Below are 13002 nucleotides of genomic sequence, written 5' to 3'. Positions count from 1 at the left end.
AGACTTAAATGCTTCTACTGAGGTAGCATCTCGAACTGTTACCGGGAGGGCATTCCAGAGTACTGGAGCCCGAACGGAAAACGCTCTATAGCCCGCAGACTTTTTTTGGGCTCTAGGAATCACTAATAAGCCGGAGTCTTTTGAACGCAGATTTCTTGCCGGGACATATGGTACAATACTATCGGCAAGATAGGCTGGAGCTAGACCGTGTAGTATTTTATACGTAAGTAGTAAAACCTTAAAGTCACATCTTAAGTGCACAGGAAGCCAGTGCAGGTGAGCCAGTACAGGCGTAATATGATCAAACTTTCTTGTTCTTGTCAAAAGTCTAGCAGCCGCATTTTGTACCAACTGTAATCTTTTAATGCTAGACATGGGGAGACCCGAAAATAATACGTTACAGTAATCGAGACGAGACGTAACAAACGCATGGATAATGATCTCGGCGTCTTTAGTGGACAAACTGGAGCGAATTTTAGCGATATTACGGAGATGAAAAAAGGCCGTTTTAGTAACGCTTTTAATGTGTGACTCAAAGGAGAGAGTTGGGTCGAAGATAATACCCAGATTTTTTACCGAGTCACCTTGTTTTATTATTTCGTTGTCAAATGTTAAAGTTGTATTATTAAATAGAGGTCGGTGTCTAGCAGGACCGATAATCAGCATTTCCGTTTTTTTGGCATTAAGTTGCAAAAAGTTAGCAGACATCCATTGTTTAATTTCATTAAGACACGCTTCCAACTGACTACAGTCCGGCGTGTTGGTCAGCTTTAGGGGCATGTAGAGTTGGGTGTCATCAGCATAACAGTGAAAGCTAATACCGTATTTGCGTATGACGTCACCCAGCGGCAGCATGTAGATGCTGAAGAGTACAGGGCCAAGGACCGAACCCTGGGGAACTCCACACGTTACCTTAACATAGTCCGAGGTCACACTGTTATGGGAGACGCACTGCATCCTATCAGTAAGATAAGAGTTAAACCATGACAGGGCTAAGTCTGACATACCAATTCGTGTTTTGATACGCTCTAATAAAATATTATGATCGACGGTATCGAAAGCAGCGCTAAGATCGAGGAGCAGCAACATAGATGACGCATCAGAGTCCATCGTTAGCAATAGATCATTAGTCAATTTTGCGAGGGCTGTCTCAGTCGAGTGATTTGCCCTGAAACCGGATTGAAAGGTTTCACATAGATTGTTAAACGCTAAGTGTTCATTTAGCTGCTCTGCAACAATTTTTTCGAGGATTTTCGAAATAAAGGGAAGGTGAGACACCGGTCGGTAGTTTACCATGAAGTCAGGATCGAGGTTAGGTCTTTTAAGGAGAGGATGAATAACCGCTTTTTTGAATGCTAGGGGAACAGTGCCCGAGGAAAGTGATAAGTTTATAATATTTAGCACTGATGGACCTAATAATACAAAAAGCTCCTTGATAAGTTTCCCAGGAAGTGGGTCAAGTAAACATGTTGTTTGTTTTATTCCATTTACACGTTGTAACAATCCTTCTAATGTTATTTCATCAAAACGAGAGAAACTATTTTGGATATTTGCAGTATCCGCCGTATATACAGTCGTATCTGTGTTACTATAACCCCGTTGTAGCTGGGACGCATTGTCTTTAATCTCCTTTCTAATAAGTTCAATTTTCTTATTAAAGAACTTCATAAAGTCATCTGTCGAATGGGTGGAGCTACTGGAAGGAGTCCCTTGTTGGGTTAGCGATGCTACTGTACTAAACAAACATTTTGGATCGTTTTTATTAATGCGGATGAGACTTGAGTAATAATTAGTTTTAGCTAAGGTAAGCATGCGTTTATAGGTTATTAAACTATCACTCCATGCTTGATGGTGCACCTCAAGTTTAGTCGTGCGCCATTTGCAAGAACATGAACATGATTTAAAAGGTTTTGAATGAACACAATAATTGAAAATCCGATTCACATCCGAATCACGATTCATATTTATTGTGATTCCACATCAAAATGTTTAAAACTATACTTTTCACTTTTAAAAATAAAGAAAGACCTTTTTTTGGACAACTTCCACGCTTCCTTGCTATGTCAAATTATATACCAAAATATATCTTGAGAGAATCTGTTTGAATCAAGAACTGATTCTGAATCAAATTGTCATCCAAGAACAGGAATCAAATCATGCATTGTTGAAAGACTCCCATCCTTAACATTTAGTATATTCCTTTCTACATTTTGTCTGTTGTCCCCTGCAAAATAAATCACCACTAACACAGATTAAAAAGGAATGACAGTAAACTGTGTTTAATCAAAATTAATCCACAGAAACCCTGTGATTAATCTAATTAAAAATGTGACGAACGTGTTTTAATTAAAAATATATATATATATCCTGAAGACATGATAAATGTTATTCAAATAATGAAGTTATTGATGAAGCCCATGAAGCACACCTACTGCCTATTAGCCCCGCATTCTTTCAACCTTTTACCTCATGGCGACACCTCACAAAACAAAAATAAATACAAACCCTGTTTCCATATGAGTTGGGAAATTGTGTTAGATGTAAATATAAATGGAATACAATGATTTGCAAATCAATTTCGACCCATATTCAATTGATTGCACTATAAGGACACCATATTTGATGTTCAAACTCATAAACTTTATTTTTTTTTTGCAAATAATAATTAACTTAGAATTTCATGGCAGCAACACGTGCCAAAGTAGTTGAGAAAGGGCATGTTCACCACTGTGTTACATCACCTTTTCTTTTAACAACACTCAATATACGTTTGGGAACTGAGGAAACTAATTGTTTAAGCTTTCGAAATGGAATTATTTTCCATTCTTGTTTTATGTAGAGCTTCAGTCGTTCAACAGTCCGGGGTCTCCGCTGTCGTATTTTACGCTTCATAATGCACCACACATTTTCCATGGGAGAAAGGTCTGGACTGCAGGCGGGCCAGGAAAGTAACCGCACTCTTTTACTTCAAAGCCACGCTGTTGTAACACGTGGCTTGGCATTTTCTTGCTGAAATAAGCAGGGGCGTCCATGATAACGTTGCTTGGATGACAACATATGTTGCTCCAAAACCTGAATGGACCATTCAGAATTAATGGTTGCCTTCACAGATGTATAAGTTACCCATGCCTTGCGCACTAATACACGCCCATACCATCATAGATGCTGGCATTTGAACTTTGCGCCTATAACAAACCGGATGGTTATTTTCCTCTTTGTTCCGGAGGACACCACGTCCACAGTTTCCAAATATAATTTGAAAAGTGGACTCGCCAGACCACAGAACACTTTTCCACTTTGCAACAGTCCATCTTAGGTGAACTCGGGCCCAGCGAAGCCGGTGGCGTTTCTGGTTGTTGTTGATAAATGGGCTTTGCTTTGCATAGTAGAGCTTTAATTTGCACTTACAGATGTAGCGACCAACTGTAGTTCCTGACAGTGGTTTTATGAAGTGTTCCTGAGCCCATGTGGTGATATCCTTTACACACTGTCGGTTTTTGATGCAGTACCACTTGACGGATCAAAGGTCCGTAATATCATCACTTACGTGCAGTGATTTCTCCAGATTCTCTGAACCTTTTTGATGATTTTACGGACCGTAGGTGGTAAAATCCCTAAATTCCATGCAATAGCTCGTTGAGAAATGTTCTAAAACTGTTCGACAATTTGCTTACAAAGTGGTGAACCTCGCCCCATCTTTGTTTGTGAATTACTTAGCATTTCATAGAAGCTGTTTTTATACCCAATCCTGGCACCCACCTGCTCCCAATTAGCCTGCACACCTGTGGGATGTTCCAAATAAGTGTTGGCTGAGCATTCCTCAACTTTATCAGCATTTATTGCCACCTTTCCCAACTTCTTTGTCATGTGTTGCTGGCAACAAATTCTAAAGTTAATGATTATTTGCACAAAAAAAATGTTAAACAGTTTGAACATCAAATATGTTGTCTTTGTAGCATATTCAACTGAAAATGGGTTGAAAATGATTAGCAAATCATTGTATTCCGTTTATATTTACATCTAACACAATTTCTCAACTCACATGGAAACAGGGTTTGTACATGAGTAGCAAAAAATGCTTCATGAGGTCCATTGGGTGGACTTGTACATAAATAACTACAATAAAAACCTTACTTAATCTCTTAACCCTATTTTAGAATCTTCTGTTTGATGGTTAGGCTCAATTAAAACAAGCTTTTGACAATACTAGTTTCATTGTGTCTTGGTTAAAAAAATAAAATAAAAAAAAATAAAAAAAAAGGAAGGCAAATTCCAAATAATAAAGTGGAAAAAGCAAAGAGCCAACATGGAGGTGTGTTGCGGCCCCCAGGTGATAGTATAGCAATAATAGACAGGTATACGATGACACAGCCAATCACCATCCAGAGTCCAGGTCCCAGGGAGCCTTAGATCTGATAAAGATCTGCGGCTGAGTCTATGCAGCTCATGTGGATCCAGAAATACATCACAACCTGTTGGGCTTGCTCTTGTTCCCATTTTTTCTTCCCTCCTAAACGCTAACGATGTTACTCCTTGTCACTCTTTTAACAAGTTGGCATGTGGTCGCTACGGTGTCGGCCTGCCCCGCTGTGGATGAGGCGTACGGATCCGTGGCTAGGCTGCTGCACCCTGGGCACAACATTCTGGGCGAGGAGTGGCTGGGCGCCCTCTTTAATACATTGGAGAACCGTGTGCAGTGCGGAAAAGTGCCGTGTGAAAAGGTACATTTCTATTGGAGCCCTGGGCCGCCTGCTTGCAGGGCCTGGGGGGGAGTCTTGAGCGAACCTCAGGTGCGGTGCTAAGGGATCGAGGTCCAAACGCTGATAACTTGCTGATAGTGCAATAAAATTCTATGTTTTTTCTTCTCATGCTAATTGTAATACAACCACGCTGTGGTCTTGGGACTTCCCAGCTAAAATGTTGGATTTGCTGTTTGATGAACGTCACACTTCAACATGCAGTCTTCTGATTTAGATTTAACTCTCAATTCGATATTCATGCAAGATCAGCAATAAGCAAGTTTTGGATTGTATAAATTTGCATCTATAAATGTATTACATCCAAGGGTGTTCAATTTTCCAAAGCCATTAGTGTCTAAATGTCTTCAAATGAGTTGGTCTTTTCCTGTATTTTAGTCATTAGCAAAAGCTGAACATGGTTGGCTATTGGCTACTAGGAGCTACCAGCTACACAACAGCTAAGCACACAATACAACATAAGCTAGAAATGCATAATAAGTGTCTTTAATTAAACAATATTGCTGTCTAAAACAGCACATTTGTCTATAGAAAACAATTATCAAATACTTCATCCATCCATCCTTTTTTTACCGCTTATTCCCTTTGGGGTCGCGGGGGGCGCTGGCGCCTATCTCAGCTACAATCGGGCGGAAGGCGGGGTACACCCTGGACAAGTCGCCACCTCATCGCAGGGCCAACACAGATAGACAGACAACATTCATACTCACATTCACACACTAGGGCCAATTTAGTGTTGCCAATCAACCTATCCCCAGGTGCATGTCTTTGGAAGTGGGAGGAAGCCGGAGTACCTGGAGGGAACCCACGCATTCACGGGGAGGACATGCAAACTCCACACAGAAGGATCCCGAGCCTGGATTTGAACCCAGGACTGCAGGAACTTTGTATTGTGAGGCAGACGCACTAACCCCTCTTCCACCGTGAAAATACTTATTGTTGCATATTACAAAGTATTCAAGGCGGAAGTGTTTTAGAAAATATCTAGTAACAAATGTGTCCGCATTATTTAAAGGCATACTGAAACCCACTACTACCGACCACGCAGTCTGATAGTTTATATATCAATGATGAAATATTAACATTGCAACACATGCCGGGTTGGTTTACAAAATTACAATTTTAAATTTCCCGCGGAGTTTCTTGTTGAAAACGTCGCGGAATGATGACGCGTGCGCGTGACGTCACGGACTGTCAGGAAATATTAGTTCAGCACCAGTTACGGCTAAAATTCGTCTCTTTTCATCGCATTATTACACAGTAATTTGGACATCTGTGTTGCTGAATCTTTTGCAATTTGTTCAATTAATAATGGAGACTATAAAGAACAATGCTGTTGGTGGAAAGCGGTGTATTGAAGCTGTCTTTAGCACCGAGACACAGCCAGTGTTTCTTTGTTTTTAACACAGAGCGGTCAAGCGAACATGTTTCTCTACGTCAACCAGCATGTTTTTGGATGGGAAAATTGTGATATAAATACCGGAGACATCATTGGATTATTCGTCCTCCTGCAGTAGCTGTTTAAAAGGCAGCTGTGAGCTTGGCTCCTCGGCTTTTCTCTGAGACGCTGCGTGTTCACTGCAGCCATCTGACCCCGAGGTATGTCTTTACAATCTCACTAAAACACTATTAAAACAATAAGCAGATAAGGGATCTTCCAGATTTATCCCAGTAAATGTGTCTAATTACATCTGAAACGTTCACACTGCCGCCACCCGGAGCCGTCGCTTTTTATTTTATTTATTTGTATTTATTTTTCTAGTGCTCTGCTATCAATGTTCTCATCCACGAATCTTTCATACTCGCTCAAATTTTTGGGAAATTGTCGTTTTCTCGGTCTGAATAGCTCTTTTTGTTGTAGGCTCCCATTAAAAACAATGTGAGGACGTGAGGAGCCCTCACCCTTGTGACGTCATCGTCTGCGACTTCCGGTAAAGGCAAGGCTTTTTTTATCAGCACCAAAAGTTGCAAACTTTATCGTTGATGTTCTCGACTAAATCCTTTCAGCAAAAATATGGCAATATCGCAAAATGATCAAGTATGACACATAGAATGGACCTGCTATCCCCGTTTAAATAAGAAAATCTCATTTCAGTAGGCCTTTAACTGTCTCACAAGCTTTCTCTAGAGAATTATTGTGCCCAAAAGGCCACGATAATAATAATGTCTGTCGCCAAAATAAAAATTACGACGAGACAGCATAAATCCATTCCAAAAGATTTCCATCCATCCATTTCCTACCGCTTGTCCCTTTCGGGAACGCAGGGGGTGCTGGAGCCGATCTAAGCTTGATTTATGATTATTTATTTGGTTGTGTTGTATTTAAGTTAACTCATGTGATTAAGCACAACAAATTATCCCATTAAATATGTATACACACGGATTAATCACACAATTTATTTTAACTGCACATGCTCCTTTTAGCTTAACCGTGGATGAAAGGCCACACGAGTTGTCATACGTCAGTAATCAGGTCAGTGCAAAGATCCAACTGTCGTTTTCGCCAGCAAATTTAACTCCAAAATAAACCCTGACTTGACGTTAGATAAAACTATTAGATAAATGTAGTGTATTCAAGGAGGCTTTTTTAAAATATAAATAAAATTGCAATTTTGTCCAAATATTGGGGTCTTTCTTAAGTTGATTTAAATTAGGCAAGCAGGAAATAACATTTGATTGATCATGATTAATCCAAACTCAAAAGTGTGATTTTGACAGCATTAATTGTAATGCACTTTTCCCTGTTGTTATTTTTTTTTCATCATCTTTAAAGAAATCTCAAAGTTAAACAAAAAATTGTAGACGCTCACATTGCAAAAAAAAAAATAATAATAATAACAGTTGAAAAGCTATTTTTTAGAGCAGTGGTTCTCAAATGGGGGTACGCGTACCGCTGGGGGTACTTGAAGGTATGCCAAGGGGTACGTGAGATTTTTTTGAAATATTCTAAAAATAGCAACAATTCAAAAATCCTTTATGAATATATTTATTGAATAATACTTCAAAAAATATGAATGTAAATTCATAATCTGTGAAAAAAAAATACAACCATGCAATATTCAGTGTTGTCGGCTAGATTTTTAGTGGACATGTTCCATAAATGTTGATGTTAAAGATTTATTTTTTTTGTGAAGAAATGTTTAGAATTAAGTTAATAAATCCAGATGGATCTCTTTTACAATCCTCAAAGAGGGCACTTTAAGTTAATGATTACTTCTATGTGTAGAAATCTTTATTTATAATTGAATCACTTGTTTATTTTTCAACAAGTTTTTAGTTATTTTTATATCTTTTTTCCAAATAGGTCAAGAAAGACCACTACAAATGAGCAATATTTTGCACTGTTATACAATTTAATAAATCAGAAACTGATGACATAGTGCTGTATTTTACTTCTTTATCTCTTTTTTTCAAACAAAAATGCTTTGCTCTCATTAGGGGGTACTTGAATTAAAAAAAATGTTCACAGGGGGTACATCACTGAAAAAAGGTTGAGAACCACTGTTTCAGAGTATATAATCATAAAGGTATTGTATATTAATATCGTCTTCATGGTCTTATTTTCAGCAGTCAGCGTATTACCGTGAGGTCAATGAGGCATTTGCTGAAGTCATTGATTTCACCACATGTCAGCATGACCGCTCATTAATAAAGGGTGCCTACTGCTGAAAATACAAGTGAGTGTGATAAGAGTGTGGAATAAGGCTGAAATGTGCCTTCAAACGCTCGGAAGAGGCTCCATAAACAAATAAAAGTGCAATAAAGGTGATGTCATGGCAGCTGATACCAAGTCAAACATTACTTTAAAGGCCTACTGAAACCCTGTACTACCAACCACGCAGTCTGATAGTTTATATATTGATGATGAATTATTAACATTGCAACACATGCCAATACAGCCTTTTTAGTTTACTAAATTGCAATTTTAAATTTCCCGCGAGTTTCTTGTTGAAAACGTCGCGGAATGATGACGCGTACGTGTGATGTCACGTGTTGGATGGGACATATTAGCGCAGCACTAAACACGGCTAAAAGTTGTCTCTGTTCATGGCGTAATTACACAGTATTTTGTACATCTGTGTTGCTGAATCTTTTGCAATTTGTTCATTTAATAATGGAGACTATAAAGAACAATGCTGTTGGTGGAAAGCGGTGGATTGCAGCTTCTCACCCTATCTTTAGTTTGTTGTGAAGCAGAGCGGTCAAACGAACATGTTTTTTTGGATGGGGAAATTGTGATCTATATCTTACCGGAGACATCATTGGATTATTCGTCGTCCTGCAGTAGCTGTCAAAAAAGGCAGCTGTGAGCTTGGCTCCTCGGCTTCTCTCTGAGACACTGCGTGTTCACCGCAGCCATCTGACCTCGAGGTATGTCTTCAGAATCTCACTAAAACACTATTAAAACAATAAGCAGATAAGGGATCTTCCAGAATTATCCTAGTAAATATGTTTAATTACATCTGAAACGCTCACAATGCCGCCACCCGGAGCAGTCGCTTTTTTTTTTTTTTTCTAATCCTTCACAATCAATATCCTAACCCACGAATCTTTCACCCTCGCTCAAATTAATGGGGAGATTGTCGCTTTCTCGGTCCGAATTGCCCTTACTGCTGGTGGCTCCCATTAAAAACAATGTGAATATGTGTGGAGCCCTGCAACTCGTGAAGTCACGCGCACTTTCTTCCGGTAAAGGCAGGGCTTTTCTATTAGCGACCAAAAGTTGCAAACTTTTTCGTCGATGTTCTCTACTAAATCTTTTCAGCAAAAATATGGCAATATCGCGAAATGATCAAGTATGACTCATAGAATGGACCTGCTATCCCCGTTTAAATAAGAAAATCCCATTTCAGTTGGCTTTTAAAACTGCTAAGGTGATGAAAGCCTGCGATACATCACCGAAATAGAGCATGTAATTGACTTTATGTCAGGCCTCTAATATATGTGAATTTTATACAAATGCATGTTGTCTGTTTGTGTTTGTAGTGTAACCTTACAGATCTTGTGCAGCAGCTGATCCCTAAGTCACAGGAAGGCGAGAAAAACAGCACAGTCGACGCATCGCAATTCACCGCCATCGCCGCCGGCTGCATCCTGTATCTTTCTTCGCCGAGCTCGGTGTGCATCGCGACCAGGCAGGGCATGTGGAGGCAGGAGGTCCATCGCTTCCTGATACGAATCTCAAGCGAGGAGCGCAGTCTTGCAAATGGGGAGAAGGAGCTGTGCGCAGGACCTGGGCATCGACACATTGACCGTGATGGGTTGGAAAGTGTGCTGAGAGGACTTCACAATCACTATGAGCCATCAGACAATAAGGTCAGTAAGACAAAAATATTTGCTTATTATTGTTTGATGATCCAGACATCCACCATGGAAGCCCATCCATTCATCCATCCATCTTCTTCCGCTTATCCGAGGTCGGGTCGCGGGGGCAGCAGCCTAAGCAGGGAAGCCCAGACTTCCATCGCCCCAGCCACTTCATCTAGCTCTTCCCGGGGGATCCCGAGGCGTTCCCAGGTCCTCCCAACATGTCCTGGGTCTTCCCCGTGGCCTACTACCGGTTGGATGTACCCTAAAAACCTCCCTAGGGAGGCATTCGGGTGGCATCCTCACCAGATGCCTGTACCACTTCATCTGGCTCCTCTCGATGTGGAGGAGCAGCGGCTTTACTTTGAGGTCCTCCCGGATGGCAGAGCTTCTCACCCTATCTCTAAGGGAGAGCCCCGTCGAACGGCGGAGGAAACTAATTTGGGCCGCTTGTACCCGTGATCTTGTCCTTTCGGTCATAACCCAAAGCTCATGACCATAGGTGAGGATGGGAACGTAGATCGACCGGTAAATTGAGAGCTTTGCCTTCCGGCTCAGCTCCTTCTTCACCACAACGGATCGGTACAACGTCCGCATTACTGAAGATGCCGCCTGTCGATCTTACGATCCACTCTTCCCTCACTCGTGAACAAGACTCCTAGGTACTTGAACGCCTCCACTTGGGCCAGGGTCTCCTCCCCAACCCGGAGATGGCATTCCACCCTTTTCAGGGAGAGAACCATGGACTCGGACTTGGCGGTGCTGATTTTCATTCCTGTCGCTTCACACTCGGCCGCGAACCGATCCAGTGAGATCTGAAGATCCCGGCCAGATGAAGCCATCAGGACCACATCATTTGCCAAAAGCAGAGACCTAATCCCGCGGCTAACAAACTGGAAGCCTTACCCAGACAAGGTGAGGCAGTGTTCTAGCAACAATGGGGACACCACCCTGCACCCTATTGAGGCCAGCTGTGGTTTAGTGGTTTCAAAGGCCGCCAGTGACCAAAAGGTTGATGGTTTGAGTTCCAGTTTGTGCCATTAATCATTAGTTTTTGACCCAAAAGTGTTTCAGAAAGTCCGCCTGTGGGGTGACAGTCTTAACAAGAAAAGGTGAGCTGTTGGCGACCGGTGCGAAGGACACATCTGGGGTCTTTGCAAGTTGTCGAATATTGTTTGGGTCAGCTGTGGTTCACTAGTTCCAAATGTGGCCAAGGTTCAATTTGCCAGACTAGGTTCATAATTACTAGGTTTCGACCAGCGGCGTAACCAGAAATCATGATCATAATTGAAGATAAAAGCAATTTTTAATTTACTTTCCCTAAATATCTAAGTGTTCATATTCTCCTCATGTCATACTATGCTCTTTCCAGTGCTTGGATGGAGGGGTTAGAGTTTGTATCCAATCAAAATTAAGCGAGTTTATGTTGTCATTCTGTACGAACTCTGCCCGGAGCCTTCAGAATAAACAATCCAGGCGTCTGTGCACTCTTATTGAATGGACACATGTAGGTGATAGACAATCAGATCTCGAGTTGTTGTCAGTAAGGCCTTCTAGCTAGACCTGACATTTACGCGTCTCGATACTCACTTGGGAGTCCCAAGTTAGTATCCAATCATAAGTTGCGAAGACAAGAAGTGGCACTGGAGCCATACGAGCCTTTGAAAGCCACAGAAAACTCACCGGTGCTCACAAAGAAGGCGAGCAAAATGTTGATTAGGTGACAGATAATACAGTCGTGGTAGAACATAATGTCATGGCTGTCTTGAGTTTCCAATCATTTCTACAACTCTTAATTTTCTGTGATAGAGTGATTGGAGCACATACTTGTTTGTCACAAAAAACATCCATGAAGTTTGGTTCTTTTATGAATTTACTATGGTTCTACTGAAATAGTGACCAAATCTGCTGGGTCAAAAGTATACATACAGGAATGTTAATATTTGGTTACATGTCCCTTGGCAAGTTTCATTGCAATAAGGCGCTTTTGCTAGCCATCCACAAGCTTATGGCAAACTTCTGGTTGAATTAATGACCACTCCTCTTAAAAAATTGGTGCAGTTCAGCTAAATTTGTTGGTTTTCTGACATGGACTTGTTTCTTCAGCATTGTCTACACCAGTGGTTCTCAACCTTTTTTCAGTGATGTAGCCCCTATAAACAAAATTTTAATTCAAGTTCCCCCTAATCAGAGCAAAGCATTTTTGGTTGAAAAAAAGATATAAAGAAGTAAAAGTAAATCCGTTTCTGATTTATTAAATTGTATAACAGTGCAAAATATTGCTCATTTGTAGTGGTCTGTCGTGAACTATTTGGAAAAAAGATATAAAAATAACTAAAAACTTGATGAAATTTAAACAAGTGATTCAATTATAAATAAAGATTTCTACACATAGAAGTAATCATCAACTTAAAGTGCCCTCTTTGAGGATTGTAATAGAGAGCCATCTGGATTCATGAACTTAATTCTAAACATTTCTTCACAAAAAAAGAAATCTTTAACATCAATATTTATGGAACATGTCCACAAAAAATCTAGCTGTCAACACTGAATGTTGTTGTATTTTTTTTCACATTTTATGAAATTACATTCAATAAATATATTTATAAAGAATTTTTGAATTGCTGCTATTTTTAGAATATTTTTTTAAAATCTCACGTACCCCTTGGCATACCTTCAAGTACCCTCAGGGGTACGTGTACCCCCATTTGAGAACCACTGGTCTACACGTTTAAGTCAGGAATTTGAGAAGGCCATTCTAAAACCTTAATTCTAGCCTGATTTAGCCATTCCTTTACCAGTTTTGACATGTGTTTGGGGTCATTGTCCTGTTGGAACACCCAACTGCGCCCAAGACCCAACCTCCGGGCTGATGATTTTAGGTTGTCCTGAAGAATTTGGAGGTCATTCTTCTTTTTCATTGTCCCAATTACTCTAT

Source organism: Nerophis ophidion, linkage group LG04 (genome assembly GCF_033978795.1).
Source record: "Nerophis ophidion isolate RoL-2023_Sa linkage group LG04, RoL_Noph_v1.0, whole genome shotgun sequence".
In the NCBI taxonomy this organism is placed as follows: Eukaryota; Metazoa; Chordata; class Actinopteri; order Syngnathiformes; family Syngnathidae; genus Nerophis; species Nerophis ophidion.
Note: the sequence above shows the minus strand (reverse complement) of the source record.